Raw genomic sequence first — 16,783 nt, 5'->3', positions numbered from 1 at the left:
TGCTGCCCAGTCTTGCTTCAGCCAAGGCGCTTGTATCTAAGAACCATGTTCATACATCACAGCGTTAGATCATGTAAGGAGGCCTTAAGGCATAGCTACACCAACATAGTCCCGATGGAGCTGGCACTAATTGGGAAGTTTTATGCGGCCGCTGAAATGCACATACGAACAGCCAGAGAAGAGTCAGCTGAATAAACTATGTCCCAGCACCTCCGATATTTGCACTTTGCACACCCCCCATGCCAAATTGTGCACATGCTGCCACTAAATGGACTGCTTTTAGTCACTGTATAGTATTTCTGCTTTTTATACATGTCGTTTTAATCAGATTTTATGCTTTCAACTTGCACTCTTGTTGTTTTTGTAAAAGATTTTTAATAATCATACAATAAAGGTCACTATTATTGTTAATACATGTACTACTTGCTGAAGGTCCACCCTTAAAGTGGCCTCTCCATATGAATGACTTAATTTATACCAATGTCCTGGGAAAGTATAGGCTTCACCCATTAGCAATAATTATATTCTACAATTCTAAAAGTGCAAGAATCCAGTGCTATAATATTCTTGAACAAACTGCAATAATAGTACAAACTGCAATCCTGTCACCACACACAATACTCTCAAAAGGACGTAGCACAAATACTTCCAGGAGGCAACATCTTACATTTACCTGTCCCATAATGTTTTCTAGAATAAATGATCATTCTTTATGCACCATTATAAGAAAAAGCACCTGGCTATCGATTTTTCGTGCTGCTCTTTTATTGAAGCAGACAGGAGCTTAGACTAATAGGTTCATAAGCTAATTGTGTTTTATTCGCAATACTTTCATACAATAATAGATTTTCAAAAAACAATGTACTCCTGGCAGAGTCAAATACACATCAATTTCACAAAACTGTGATCTTTATAGTGTGCATTAAGAAACAATGTGCATAATAATCAAATGTGAAAATACACCAAATGATAAAGAATAAACCAAAATACAATATTACACCAGCAATAGTTCATACACGTTGTACAAAGCAATTCCTCAAACATTTGAGGAATTGCTTTGTACAACTTGTATGAAATATTGCTGTCCTACCTGGCGTCATTTGGACGAAACACCCTTTTTATTTGCCCATTATTTATGCACGGCACAGGGAATAGCTCTTTATTTGTACTGTACAGGAACAGCACCCATGTAAACAGACCCATGCACAACCAAGGATGTGCATTTTGCACTTATCAGTCTGCACAGGAAGTGTTATCACTGCATTTTCCGTCATTCATCTCCACAGAAAGCGACCTCAGTGCTTTCCCAATCATCAACCTGCTCAGAAACGGACATCACTGGTTTCCTGCCAAAACCATCTTTAAAAGAAGCCAGGCAAGAGGACTACATTCCTCATCATCCACCTCCAGAGGAAGAGACATCACTAAGTATCCCATCATCTACCTGCATAGGAAGTGGCACCATTGATCTACAGCCAAAAACATATTTCAAAGACTAAGCTAGGCAAGCAGACTTAAATCCCCACCAGCTGTCTGCACAGAAAGTGACAACACATTTTACCAACCTCCATCTGCACAGGAAGTGACATCACTTGTTCCTTTCACCTTATTTCAATCAACTATTCAGGCCATCCCACCACCTGGGCGTCCCCAGCAAAAGGCTGACATAGACTAGGGCATTGCCTGTTTGGAAATGTTAAGGGCCAAAATCCCCGTACCTCTGTTCCACTAGGACTTACAAGTTAATGTATAAATGTGCCTCACCCAGCACCCCCAGACAGAAAATACCCACATTCACACCCAAACCTGGATGACACAAACACTCGTATAGCATCCTCACACTACATAGGTCCAACCCTGTATACATCACACTACTGCACACCCTCAATATAGAAAAAACACAATTCAACTCATGCTCATTAATACTCACTCTGCAGTATTTCATACATCAGGCACCGCTGACCTCATCACCTATCACAAACTTGACACCCTCTTCCTCACTGAAGAGAAATGTTAAATACGCTGTAAGCATCTATTTCTAGTGTGTAGTGCTGTAGATTCACATGCTCTACATAACCCTGCCACCTAGTGTTTGGCTCTGAGATTTCATCTCATTTATCTTTCAAGATGATAAGAGTCTCAAGAAGCTAAGTCTCGCAAGAAATTCTCTATTGCTACCTTATTCCACAACAAATATAGTTCTGACTTTACCTTAGACGGTTTTCCGCTCAACAGGTGACAGTGGAGTCAATAGCAAGACAACTGTGTTGTGCCATTTGTATTGTAAGATGCTAAAGGTGAGAAAGTAAACGTGCCATTATTATAGGATTCCGGGAGGAGGGTGGGAGCATATGAATCTGCAGCACTACACACTAGGAACAGATGCTTGGAGGAACATTTTCCGTTCTTAACGTCAACTGTAGATACACATTTTCTGCACTGACTGTAAAGCAGTTTTGTCCCAAGCGATGGGTAGCAGGCAGATGATGCAGATATTTAGACTACTGTTTTTGACAGCATGTGGCCAACCATAGCCTACTGAGGGGTAATATGTCCACACAGTAATGCTTTGTAAAAGGGGGCTGATGGCTAACAGGTAGCTGGTGTGCAAATGTTTGTTAATGGGATCTTAGCAAAAAAAAGAACAATGGCTACCTTCTTACATGTGTGTGCCCTGGGATGAGAAGTGAGTATACATTTGGTTTTGATGTTGCTGGTTTGATTGTATTTGACAATCTATCTTGCAAATGTCAGACTTGGAAATAGGGTGACATTTGTTGATTTTGAAAAGGCTGCAAAAACCTGGCTAGATCTGCAGAAGGACATTGTCCTAGCAATACGCGAGTGTCCAAGTGATGCCTAAAGTGTGCAATGCCCTCGCCACTAAAGAATCAGGTTGTGGAAAGAATACAGGAAGCTCCATAGTTTGGTTCATATGGAAAAGTGAAACTGCCTTGGGTAGTAATTTTAGATTTAGTCCTGAGAACTAACCTGTCCTTGTTAATGAATGGATGGTTCCTGAATGGTAAACACTTGTAACTCACTGATGCAACTGAGAGAGGGTACGGCTATCAGAAACCGAACCAAGAAATACATTTTTTAAGTTTCAAAATTGAAGAAGCCCAAAAGGCCACCCATAAGGCTTGTTAAGACTATGCTAAGAGTGCACACCAGGGCTAGGTGTGTTCTTGGTCCCTCCATGAAAATCTTGACCCCTGAAATTCAGAAGAGAGGAGTGTTCCCTATTCCGCATGTATACCGCTACAATGGACTAGTGGATTCATATTGGAATAAATGCAAGATTTGCTTTCTGGAGGTGTAAAAGTTAACAGATGAGATATTGAACTTGTACCATGAAGTGGTTTAGTTGCTTGGCGAGGCAGTAATGGACAAATCACTCCAACTGGACTACATAACATGCACATATAGTGGGCCTACTTGCCGTATGCAGTCCTCAGGGAGGTCCCTAGGTTGAGCTGCTTGGGAGCAGATTTAACCACATTGTTGTGCCAGAAAATCTATCAGATTGGTAGCTTTTCGTAAAGCCTGATGGGCATCTCCACAAGCATGGAGTATGAGGGCTGTGTGGACCAATCTGGGGCCACCAGGACAAGGGTCATGGACACCTGTCTCCATATCAAAGATCAGTTTCATTCATAATGGATTGATCATGGACAGCAGTTATGGGTACTTGGAGGTGAAGCTTTGGCATTTCACATTTTCTGTGATCACAAAGCGGTTAACAGAGTGTGTTCTCTACCGCTGGAAGTGCTTGTGGAGGGCTTGCAGGTTGAGTTCTAACTCATGTTGATGCAACCTGCTTGATAAGTCCTGCAAGTCGTTTCATTCCTGGTAGGTATTCCTCTCTAAAAGATGATCTTATTGCAGATTGCGCTGTGTCTGATCTCTTGTGGGACTGCAGACAGCTAGGGACATTGGGTACCTTCCCGATTCTATATGTAATACATGGCTGTCATGTTGTCCGTCTTTATGAGGACCACCTTGCCGTAAACAAGCTTGCAGAAGCCTCGGAGTGCTAGATGATGGCAGATGTATTGCCCTGGTCGTAAGGGGGCCTAGTACATTGCACACTCATGTTTCAAAGATGTGTCAGTAGCAAGCCCTTTCTTAGACCATCCCTGTAGGTAACCTACAGGCTGCTGCAGTTCTACTATTGCAGAGCAAGTTGAGTGCTGGCCTTTATGAAAGCTAGATCTTCCAACTGAACCTCTCTCTGCTTGTGACCTTGCCTCACAAATCAATGTTGAAGCATGTGCAATCTGGCATGCAGTAAAATAGCTAGGCAGGATGCCATCATTCCCAAGAGCGTCATTACTGTTCTTGCAGTTGGCAGATGAGTAGACTGAATAAATGTCAGCAGCTATTAAAATGTCATCGTCCTCTGCCGTTTGGGATAGGCTTTCGCTGTAGAAAGGGCTGAATCTGTTGGGGCTTGAGGTGGGACTTCTTAACATTTATAGTAAACATTAGGTTTTGGGGCAGGTTTAAAGACACAGGAGTGTGTGGTAGACCTTTTTGCCTACTGGTTCTTTAGATCATCCAGTCAGGTTAAGGGAAGATGTGGGTGACCACTCTGCATAAAAGAGTATGCGCCACTGCATGACACTCAGTAAAGACCAATGGAGGAGTGGTGATCCCCTGAATTGGTAGTGTTGTCCACCTACCACAAACCAAAGTTGCTGAAGATGGGTAGGGTGGATGTGAAGTAGGCGTCCAAGAGATTTAACACCATCATAAAGTCACCTTGGTGGAGCAACGGGATGAAGCCCTTCAAAATTGTCATATGGAAGTTCTCCTATAGGATGTACTATTTCACGTGGCCTCAGGTCCAAGATAGGCCAGAGGGAGCCATCCTTTGGAACAAGGAAGTACAGCGAGTTACAGCCTTTGCCTCATTGGTGGGGGTGAACTAGCTGTATTGTGTCCTCAGTCGCGGCTGAGGGGATGTGTCTTTGTGGTGGAATGGTGGGGAGTGGTGTGGAAGTCTAAGCAGCAGTCCTTCTGAACTACTGCTAGCACTCATTGCTATGAGGCGATTTCCTCCCAGCAATGGAAGAAATCTTAAATCTTACCCTCGACAGGTGTTGTGTGACTGGAGTGGGAGAAGGGTTCTAGTGTGGGAGGGTCCGTGCTTGGGAGGGGAGGCTCCTTTACAGGTGCCATCTGTACTGCTGCTCTTGCCTTTGTTGCCCCTGTAACTACCCTACGTGTATCCTCTGTTGATCTGGGTCTTGTGAAACGCCTACTGTTGGCACTGCTATGCTTGCCCCTGGCCAAAGGGTGTGGTCTTAATCCTGCCACCCCGGAATGCGTTCTACAAAAAAGGTGCCCCTCAATGGAGCTGACTGCACTTCACCCCTGGAGTTCATGATCTTGGTGTCAATTTTTCTTTTAACAACAACAAATAGCTTGGCATCAAGAGGATTCATATATCAATTCAGAGGCCAACCACTGATAATAGGAGCAACTTTGTTCCAACCATTGGCAATATGTCCGTGAAATTGGCCTGGCCCTGAATCTCTTAAATTGTTAATTAAGATAATCAGCAATATAGCCCTTCAAGACCTCACAGAAAGTGTATTACCACAGCTCACACAAAAGTGATGTGACTCGTGAAGAATAAAAGTAGAGTGAGAAGGCACCTCACGTACGCAACACCAGGAAGGCTGCCAGCTGGTTCTCGCTGGTATGCCCACGTTTTGTCATCATTGGTTGCCAACTCAAAAAAGAAGAAAGTGTCCAGTAAAGAAAAAGGTAGAGAACAAAGATAATTTTAGCAGGAAAACTTTGCTGTCCCCATAAACAAAGAGTGAGAGTGAAGAAACCCAGTGAGTTGCTAAGAACAAAATGTTCAGAGCAAAAGTAAAATTGAGATATAAACTCGCTGTAAGGTCAAACTCTTTATTCACAACCAGTGAGTTCACTCAAAGTAAAAGCACTAAATGTCGCTAACCTTTATAAAGAAGGCCAACATGTTTCATTGCCACTAATCTTTCGGCAATTTCATCAGGGCATCGGGGTTTTTTGCACTCGTTTAACTGGACATCCACTTTACTGTTTATAGAAGGGCTGTATAATACACTTTGTGAGGTCTTGAAGGGCTATATTGCAGATTATCTTAATTAACAATTTAAGAGGTTCAGGGCCAGGCCAGGTTAAAAGACAAAGCGGTGAGGGTAAATAAGAAGAGAGACACAACTGTAAAAAATTAAGTAACAATGCCAACTGTCCACACCAATGGAAAATACTACCAAAAATAGTGCCACATGAAACTCTGTTGGCCACCTCTTCAAATGACAAGCCTGTGGGAAAGGCCAGCAAACCAGAGGAAGCACTCCTCTCTAGCAGCAACAAAGTGGTAAAACGTTACGCAAGGGCGGGGTGGAGTTCTTTGTTTTATTGACGAGTAAACCTAACCTTTTGGACCCGAAAAAATGCCTGTAACACTTCCATGAAGCAGCTTCTACCGAAGGCTGGTTTCATGAGTCTTAATATGAGCATATCTTACTAAACTGGACCAGACGTCGGAGCTCTGAAAATGTGCTTATGATGTTTAACATTCAAGAAGCAAACCACACGAATAGACAGGACAAATTGTCACTGCACCAATAGACAGCGCACCTGGTCATCAGAAGGACACACAAATGTGTGCGTGTGTATATATATATATATATATATATATATATATATATATATATATATATATAAAGATACAACCACTACTGAGGTATGAGCGTGTTGAACATCATTCTTCATACTCCTATCTCTTACATAAGGTACTGTTTTGAGAATATTTAGAAAGTTGGTTGTGCTCTACTTTGACTTATATTAAGAGCAACAAAAAAACCTCAAGATACATACAGCAACACGGTCATGCCATAAAAATAACTTATGGTGGGTAGCTATTGAACAGCGAGTGAAGCAACTATTTCTTGACTACTCAGATGAGCAAGGCATATCAACATAAAAAATTAACTTCAAAAGCACCAGCACACATTATGATCTTGAGCCTGGAGTTATATAAAGTCAGATCGTATTTTATTTATTTTAAGTGGCACGGGGCATTTTTATACATCCTATTATTATAATGCAGCGAACAACTTTATTTAAAGCCATGTTAGTGGGAGTTCCTATTGCAGTAAACAAAACTATTTATTCCACCTTTATAATTGGATTGAGAGTACAGTATATAACGTGAGAGGAGGCCAGAATATAATCTCGCTTCAATTTTTACCTACTAACCCACATAATCTGCCCAGCAGGGAGCATTGAATGAAAAAGTCCAAGGATGCGAGAAAAAAAATGCAGGCGGACACACCCTAGAGGCATGTCACAACCAAGAGATGGAGCGGATTCATGGGCAAAGGTCAAACTAACAATCTTCAAAACGTTTTTAAACAAGAATGACAGTGATATTAAGACATCAGCTTACCTAAAAGGGACATAAAACATCTTGACACGTTTATTTCTTCAGAGGTACTACGAAGCAAGCTTAGCTAACTATTAGACTTGGCTAAATGACTCATTGATAATGCAAACCCAAGGAGCCAAGATGTTTTCTTGCTAAATGTCCCACCCCCTACAGCGACTGCTAAATCGTGTAGTTTTACTGTTCTTCAAAACAATTTGAAATGCTCAAAAGCTATTAAAGAGTGCAATCTCAAATTCAAAAAAGCTGTGTTGTGAGAGTGCAGTACCTCCGGCTGTCACCATGTGTTCCTTGGGACCTATTCCGGCCACATATGGTACTGCACCCTGCAACATGACTAGGCAAAGGATATGGCATAGTGGTGAGAGCTGCTGACTGGTGAGCTGGGAATCCCGGCTCAAGTCTGATGTCAGGCTCAACATCCTGTGATAATGGGCTGATTGTTTCATTTCCCCCAGCCCATGGCTAGGTGCACTATAGAAATAAAAGCATTTGTGAAGTAACAAAAAAACGAACAAAACAGAGGTGACCTCAGAGGGGTGGAGGGGGCCGGTGAGTATTCTTTTGGGAGGGGTGGGGGAGGCACGGGGAGATTAAGGAATATAAAGCACAGCAGTGTTGTGGGAGGGGTGAGGTGTGGGAGGGGTGAGGGGGAGGCACAGGATAAAGCAACAGAAGTTTCACTTCAAAAGTAAACCGAACAGTTAACGAGCAAAGAGGCAGACCAACTAATTAAATAGTCCTCTCTAAGTATAAGTAACCTGAACAGTAAGAACACATGTAAGAGGGGCAGTCCTCATGGGAGGATACAAAATTCCAAATGGAGGAACTTATACGTGTATTCACCAATGAAAAGCCAGCATTTCTAAAGGACAGGAACCAATGAAAAAGATGGGTGTTTTTTCAAGCCCTACATCCTAGATACCGCATGTCTTGAAGAGACAGTGCAAGTGCTGCCTAGGCAAGAACTAAAAAAACGAGACAGCAGGCCTTTTGTCATCTATGCTTCCAGCATTTGGAACAGCATCCCCATATCAATCATGTCCAATGGTGCTTAAATTTAGGAAAGAGTTGAAAATGCACCTCTTTAAAGAACAGTGTGCTACAATGCAGGAACAGTCCACAAACCAGCTCTCTCACCGATTGTTCATGGACTGTATGCTTGCCTTTGACCCTGTACAACACTCTGCTACCCTATGGCTAAGTTTGCACTATACAAATACTACATACATACATACATGCATACATCCACCAACTGGTTTGCTAATGGGTATATAATTTGTGATGCGATGTGTTCTAACACGTTATTAAACAATAGCAGGAGGTTGAAAAACGACTTGCATAATGAATGCTGCTAATTAGGCAGGTCAACATTTTTAACATCCTATGGAAGGCTGAAAAAGAAGAGAAACATTGGTCTTTAAAGGAGCCCATGCAAAGGGCAGGTGCAGCTTTATTTTTTAATTAAAAAAAAAAAAAAAAAACAGCTATAGGAAAAGTTACCACCCTTTTGAAATGTCGTTCTGTTCAATGGTTTCCAATCGCAACCAAATCCAGTTGCAAAGCACTGATCTATTCTATGCAACTAACAAATAGGATGGGGCAATAACTCTAATTGTGATTCAGAATGTGTTGCAAAACCATTTTCCCGAATCAGAGTTTTGACATGCCACAATTCTTTTACAGATCCGGATGTATCAAATGTAGGGGTGGGCGGAATTTGCGAAATTCACTTTCGCAAATTATCGCGAAAATGTTAAAAATCTCCGCAAACACGCGAAGATGCGGAAGTTTTTTTCCCGCCCGTTCACGGTATGTTCTGCGTGGTCGCGGCTCCCCAACTTACCCATGCGGATGCTCGCGGGCGCGGCCATCTTGTTTTCACTTGTCTCGCGGTGCATGATCGCGTTAAGAAAGACGTGATCGCGCGACGAATGATGTTACTGCGGGCGCAAACTGTCGCGAGACAGCGCAAATGGCTACCAACAATCCAACATCTCGTGGAGAACGCGACCGGATCGGGAAAACTTGTCGGCGAACGCGGGGATTCAGGTAAGGCGATCGCGCGCGCGCGCAAGAATGTATTATTTTACAGCGCGAGCAAGCAAAAATTTCCGGTAAAATGCGGATTGCGGAAATTTTGACATTTTCGCGCTCTCCGCGGAACGCAAAAATGTCAAATTATCGCAATTTCTGCAAGCGGAACGGATTTTTAGCCCAGGCCTAATCAAATGTTTCACGGGGAGGGCAGTTAACAATTACTCTTAATAGGACTTGAAAAAAAGTTGACACCTGCTATTTGGCACAAAGTTTAATTTGTATGTTTTTCTGACATATTTAGACTAAGCAGACCGCTTTTCGCTATGTAAACATTTCGATTCTAGAATGAGCATTGAAAGAAATCGTTAAAATATAAACCACTGCCCAAACAGTTTCGTCACTGTATACATGCAATATAATTTTTGTCCCAGCAGTTTCCCAGGATAAAACCTGACACCATCGCAGATTATCTTAATGTCTGGACTATTAAAGCCCACCCAACATATGGCACTTTGCTAGGATATTTATACTAATAATCGTTAGCAAAGACTGGTGTCATCTTTCATTAGCTTGCTCTTCTATCACACTTCTAGTTTTACTCCCAGAATGAAGAAATTTAACCAAAATGGCCCACTTTTTCACAGTTCTTACAATCATCACTGGGGTTTTTCAGGCGTGGATCCCTTGCTCATTGAGTCACCGGAACCAAGCTGCAACCTACAGACAAGGCCCAAATAGGCCAACCCTGCTCTAGGATTGTGTGTTCTGGTTCACAAGGAACTGGCCTGGATGTTCGGTCTGGCCTGATCCTGGTAGAGCTGGACCAAGGCTGAATTGTAAATGGCTGGTTCCAGTCTGATTGGCATGGAGGGCTGAATGCAGTCCAGAGTAATTAACAGCGGCTGAGATTAATTCAAGCATTCCGCCCATCACGTCTTTGTTTTCCTCAGCACCGACAGCAAGACATCCTTATAGATGTTCTACATTTGCCTTGAAGTCACAGTGGTAGCACATATCGAAAGGGTGATGTACTAGTTTGCTGGTCCCTGTTACTTGCCTTTCCTAATTTTAACTGCAAACCACTTTTGTACCTAGAACAACATCCCATGTTTTTTTACGTTTCCTTTCTTTATGGATCACAAACTGCAGCTTGTGCACTAACCATTCTCTTCAATTTTGTCAGAGAATATATGGTTTGCTGCACCTTCTTGCTATTTTAGTCTCTGTTCCACTGTAACATTTTTTTGTAGTCAATAGCCTGTCCCTTCGTTTCCAACTGTAGCATTATTATACCACTTAACCTTGCAAAAACGTATTAATGTTTTCAAAATTACATGTTTAAAGAACACCAATGGATTTTCGACTCGCTCATAAGTCTTAATGATAAAAAACGAGTATCTTCAAAAAGAAGCTGTGCTGGGTTAACTACCGTGTGAATTCTTGGGGTCTTGGCCAGCCCCTGAAATGATCCCTGGCAACTTCATTTAGTTCATGGGAGGAGAGCCTATACCTGTGAGTCACACGATCCCTGCAGGTTCTGTGGTTGCCAATCACCAGCAGCTGGGTTTTACTAGCATTATGTTATATATACTGTGGCCATCCATTGCTGGATGGCCCATAAACACTTCCAGAGCAGAGGGAGCAGCTGCTCCAATTACTAGGCTTAATTTCCATAAACGTCAGCACGCTATACTTCACACTCCTATTCACAGTCGCCTCTGTTTTCACGGTTCAAAAGCACCGCATGCACAAGGCCTCACACGCTGCTTCTCTACTAACAGAACTAAAACACTTCAACGCATGTGCCAAGCTTCTCCTGACACTTAGCAAGCATACGGTTCCGTTTGGTTCTGCTCTGCGCTCTCAGTGATATTTAAATATTCCTTCTTAAAGCGTGTGTACAGCATTATTCGATTTGTTGGTGCTGTTTTGTACGCATCTTAGTAACCGCAGTTGAAAGGATTTTATGACTGTTTTGACTGCTCAACGGAAACCTAGCAAAATGAAATGGGCAGAACAGCCCAAGGCCTAGAGAATCATAACCTAGGGGCATGGAGGGAAAATCTTAATCCCCAAAACGCACTCAAGCTAAAAGCTGGGACATTTCAAGAACACACAATTGTAATATCTTAGCAGGCAAATGGGTCATGTTCATGTTTGACAAATGTACAGTAACACGCGTAACGTGCTGCACAGAGTTCTTGAAAGGCAAATGGAGATTCATTAACAGGGAGTTGCCCCACAAAAACAGAAGATTGAGTGGCTATGCCAACTGCATAGTTATGTATCGCCTGAATGTGATATGTCAAAACTTGAGCAATATCCATAATGAAGTCCCACCCCTACGAAGGTGGTCCCGGACTGTCTCTTGCCATCTTCATTGAGGAAGGGCATCCCTTTGTGACTATGACAAGAGAAAGAATATACTACAGAGAATGCTGGGGCGAGACAAAGTGGAACTGGCATCAACATGGACACCTACATTTTGAGATACAGATCGATTCAGGAGTAGAGCATAGGCCCCTTCCAAGAGATCACAGCTGTATATATGTATTTATGTCTGTGCTATTTCTATAGTGCAAACCTACACAACGACAGCAAAGCTCTTGCAGGGTCAAAAGGAAAGATGCAGTCAAGGAGTAATTGAAGAGGTAATGGTTCCAACTGAATAGGGTCTGCCTAACCCACCACCATAATTTTAGATCAAGTTTGTATTCTAATGGAAACGAACATTACAAGGAGCAAGAGGAAGCTTTTTTTTGTTTTTTAAAGGTCTTTTCTTATAATCCCTTGGCTACAACTATATAAGCGAACAGGAAAGAACAGACCATGCTTGTCAGGAAGCTATAGTCGCTGGTTGGGATGGAGAAAAGGCCTAAACTTTACAATGATGGGCCCTGGCTCACAGCCTTGGTGTCTTACTTCATCACAGGGCCTGCTTCTCACCCCACAGAAGATCAGCAATTGAAAGGGATGAGCTCACATATGCAGTGGCTCTATCTAGCCAGCGGAGCGATGTAGTCTCATACCTTAACCAACACCCAAATGGGTGAGTGGTGATAGAATTTGGTTCAAGGATATTCTGGCCCTTCAAAATAAAAACTGCCTAAAGGTGAATTATTAACATTGATTTAATCTGATCACCCTAGTAAAAAAAAATAATCTAAAAACATGCACAAAAGGGTGAACTATAGCCCTTTTGTAGCCATTTATCAACATGTTTCATCCCTACTGGAGCCTAAAAAAAGTCTGTGGCATTTCATCATGACAGAGGGTCCATTTAATACCAACCTAGATTACGTCCCTTTTGTGTTGTCTGGTTAAGCGAGAGTGTATTACAGTGAAGGACAAGTTATTTCTCTTCAGTAACGCCTTATCTGGTAGCAACAGGATCTAGCCGCAGATTCTGTATCTTAGAACCCTCCCCAGGCGCCAGACTGGATACGGAAAGGTTTTCAGCAGTAACTCTGCCCGTCGGTTGAGGGCATCAAGCGACTCCGCAACGTAGCCTCCCAAATGTGACGCCAACAGAGTCCATATAAGCCCTTCCCTGATGCGCGGATGTCAGTTTCTTTGTGACCATTTCCAAGCCAACAACATGGAGTTACGTAGAGAAATAGTCCCAGGAAACTGTGCAAAAAAGGTAAGATCATGTAAAAACAAGTACAGATTGAAAAACTGCAGTAGGATTCTAGGCGACCACAGGGCCCTCAGATCGCAGGGTGGGAGGATGGGAGGATGGGTAGATCTATAAGGAATATGCAGCTAGATACTTATTCTCTACCAGATAACGTGTTACGGAAGGTTAGAAACTGGTCCATCTGATAGACACATCTAGCTGCAAATTCCTTATTTTAGAAGCAGATACCCAAGCAATACCATCCCCTTGGAGGAGGAGCTGCGAAACAACCTCACTGAAGATCCCCAAATAGAAGAAGCCAGTCCAAAAGATATAAGGTACCAGACAATCCGAAAAATGATAGGTATAGCAAAGATGCCCACCGAAGGACTGATTTCCAAGTACTACGCAAAGCCCACAGGGAAAAGAAAGCTACAAGATTGTGTGTAACACTAAATTAAACTAGTAAAAGAGGCAGCCAAAAGAGATGTAACCCACAATTGGGGGTTGCAAAAGGATCAAGGACAACAGTTCATAGAGTCCAGGCTCAAAATCAATGGAAGGAGCATACACAGCACGCCAAGTCACAGATAACACATACAACGAATAAGAGCACACAGTTTTCTTAATCAATCTTGGGAAACGTATTTCGAAAAAAGGGACCACCAATCATAGAATGATGGAGAAAATAGAAAGAGCAAAGAATGCTGAAGAGCATTACTTTGCTCTTATACTGATAACCTTGATAGATATATAAGGCATCCTCCGTAATAATGTAACAGAGATGCTCATTGAAGAGAAGGAAGGAAACAGACAAGTACAACCAAGAAGGCTGAACCAGGTCACCAAGAATGGTGTAGATAAAAGGCAGCAATGTACACTGTATAGAAGCCCACACCTGAAGTAGGACATCTACATGAGATCCACTCAGGAGAAGGTATATACATGCAGAGACATCCAGAAATAAATGTATACATGGATAAATAAGCATATAAAAACATAGAAATTCCTGTAGATACAAGTAATACAGGCTACTGCAAAAGTATATCCACTACTCCAAAAGGTATCCCACGTCCTCCGCCAGTGAGCGGGAGGATGAGAAGTGGAGGACAATTGATACTCCAAGCACTGAGGTATCCAAGGAAGGACAGAGATAATACATCTTACTGTCGTAAACGAAGAAGTTAAGACAGGAACCGAGGTGGAGACAAAAAGACAAAGCTGGGAAATCACAACATAGTGCCACATAAGTGTAGGAAATGGAAGGCATCGCCCAATACAGGTAAACAAGGGCAACCGTCCAAGAACCAACCCCCACAGACTGACAAAGAATGCCTGCAGGAGGTAGTAGGAGAAGCAAAGAATAAACAGCATTTGGAAACTCCACCATGAAAGAGAAGAAAAACGCCATGGGAAACGAAGGGCTGGGGGAATCTAAGGGCAACAGATAGTTGATTATGACAATCACACATTGTTCAACTTATGGAAACAGGAGAAACAGGTAAGAAACCTGACCAGAGCTTCATGGAAACTTCAGGAAAGATAGGAAATGCCACAAGAAAAATTAATGAAATGCCACCACCAAAGAAGAGGGTTAAATGGAACCTCTCAAACTGAAAAAAGGGACGCCATGTAGAAGACACAGGAAGGAAAGGGAAAACCCAGCCTCTTGTGAAACAAGGATACTAGACAAGAAACCAAACAATCAAGGGGACTGGTAGCCCACGTGAAGAAAACTGAAAGGATACAACAGCTACCCAACGGTGCGATGGCAGATTATGTATAAAACCCCACAATAGGAGGCAATTGCAGCAGCTGTACCCCAAGTAGGTAGGTAGACTACCAAAAGGGTAAAAACACATACAAGAACACCAGACTGCTGAAGATAAACAGTATCAGGAGCACGATAAAGTAGAAAAGGGGCTACACAAGAAAGCAGTGCCCAGACGTGGAACCCAGGCCAGAACCAATTGGAACACAATATGTGAGTAGGAGAAAAACCATGTGCCCCACAGAGCAAACCAGAACAAAGAGAAGGTCTACACTGAAGAGGGTTGAAGACCGGAACAAAGGTAAACCAGCCCAAGAGTGTGCCTGCCTGTGGTACCAGTAAAGTCCATATGGAGGGGGAAGACAAAAGATTAAGTCAAAGTCCCTATAAGGGATACAAAGTGCATCGATAATTTAGAAAAAGCCTCTACAAAGTACAAAGTAAGATTCCCAAAAATAGAGACCAAGGGTATACTGCATCTGCACGACTAACAGCATACCTGCCACAGAAAAAGTATTCGGGTAGGAAAAATCAAGCGGCATTAACAAGCTGTAGGAACAGAATACCACAAGACTGCAAAGAAAAATATGTTCCAGATGGCTGGAAACAAAATTGGTCACCGACAGGCGATATAAGACGAAATGCACCTGCAGAAAGCAAGAACACCATACCTGGTGTAACCCTGGAAGGGAGAGAGTATTATACCCTATGAAGGTAGACAAGTCAAAACAAGGGGAAACAAACTGTCTCAGACAACCCTAGTACAACAACAGAGTTAAGACTCTGTACCACCATGACTATATCTGAACCGGCATGAAGCTAAGACTGCATGCCCATCAAAAAGGGAGCCGCCTTCAAAAGGCATGTCAATTAAAATAGTTTGCACAGCCTCCGAAAACCAGGAAGTACGCAACCATGCAGGCCGATGTAGAGCTACGGAACAGGCTATAGCTCAACCAACAGAATCGGTGGTATCTATACCACAGAGGGTGCTAAGATTGGCAGCTTGCTGCCCATCTAGTACCAGGAAAACATAAAAGCGTTCTGGTCTTTTTATGAAAGGGAGGGCAAGAGGCGTGCCACGGAGTCCCACAAGGCGTGGGAGAAGAGGGCAAGGACACAAGAAGTGTTCAGAGAGCGCAGAGCTAGAAGAAGAGAAAATAGGCCTACCAGAAGCGTCAAATTTGCTGGCCTCTCTTTCTGGAAGGACAGGAGGGAACAAGTCAATATTTTGGGCAGCTAAAGCAGCCTGAACCACAAAAGAAGACAGGAGAGATCCCCAGGGGCCGGAAGATGACTGAGAAATGAAGTGATCTACAGGGAGCTCTGTTTCAGGTTTAGCCCAAGCACAGAGCAGGATATCGAAAAGACAGTCACTATAAGGAAGTATAGGCTCAACATTAAAGTAGTCAGGATGTAGAATGCCAATTAATGGGTCTGTTGGCAATTACACAGAAGCAAGCTACAAATCCAGGAGGACCGAAACTTGATTGAGCATGTCCACCAGAGCGCAACTCATCTCAGTAGCCAAACCAGGAGGAGACAGGAGGCTGTAGAAGATTCTAAGCCACTGACATCACCCAAGTCAGGTAACCAGTTAGACTGCATAGGAGGTGGAAGATTATCCAAAATGGGAGGGGAACACACCACACCGTCTGTAGCACTTCCACAACCATGATTCTCAGAAGGAAAAACCAGAGGAGGGGAGTCTGAGATGGTCGGCTCCATTGGCGCTGCTTCGGATGCTATAACCGACACAGGTAGATACCAAGAAGCCAACGCCTCGACGTCAGAATGAGCATCAATGGATCCACTTTGGGCGTCAGCAGACAAGGACCTGATGCTGACATTTGAGACAGCAGACCAAAATCAGGAGCCGAAGGTGTGAGCCCCGACGGGCTGT

General features: G+C 43.0%; 1 protein-coding gene across 3 annotated transcripts in view; it reads right to left on the bottom strand.

The window, feature by feature from the left end:
• R3HDM2 (R3H domain containing 2) overlaps positions 1-16,783 on the bottom strand; it is a 761,481-nt gene that overhangs the window by 563,165 nt on the left and 181,533 nt on the right. The window lies entirely within an intron of this gene.

Source organism: Triturus cristatus, chromosome 4_1 (genome assembly GCF_964204655.1).
Source record: "Triturus cristatus chromosome 4_1, aTriCri1.1, whole genome shotgun sequence".
Classification (NCBI taxonomy): Eukaryota; Metazoa; Chordata; class Amphibia; order Caudata; family Salamandridae; genus Triturus; species Triturus cristatus.
Note: the sequence above shows the minus strand (reverse complement) of the source record. Positions and strands in the feature narration are given on the sequence as shown.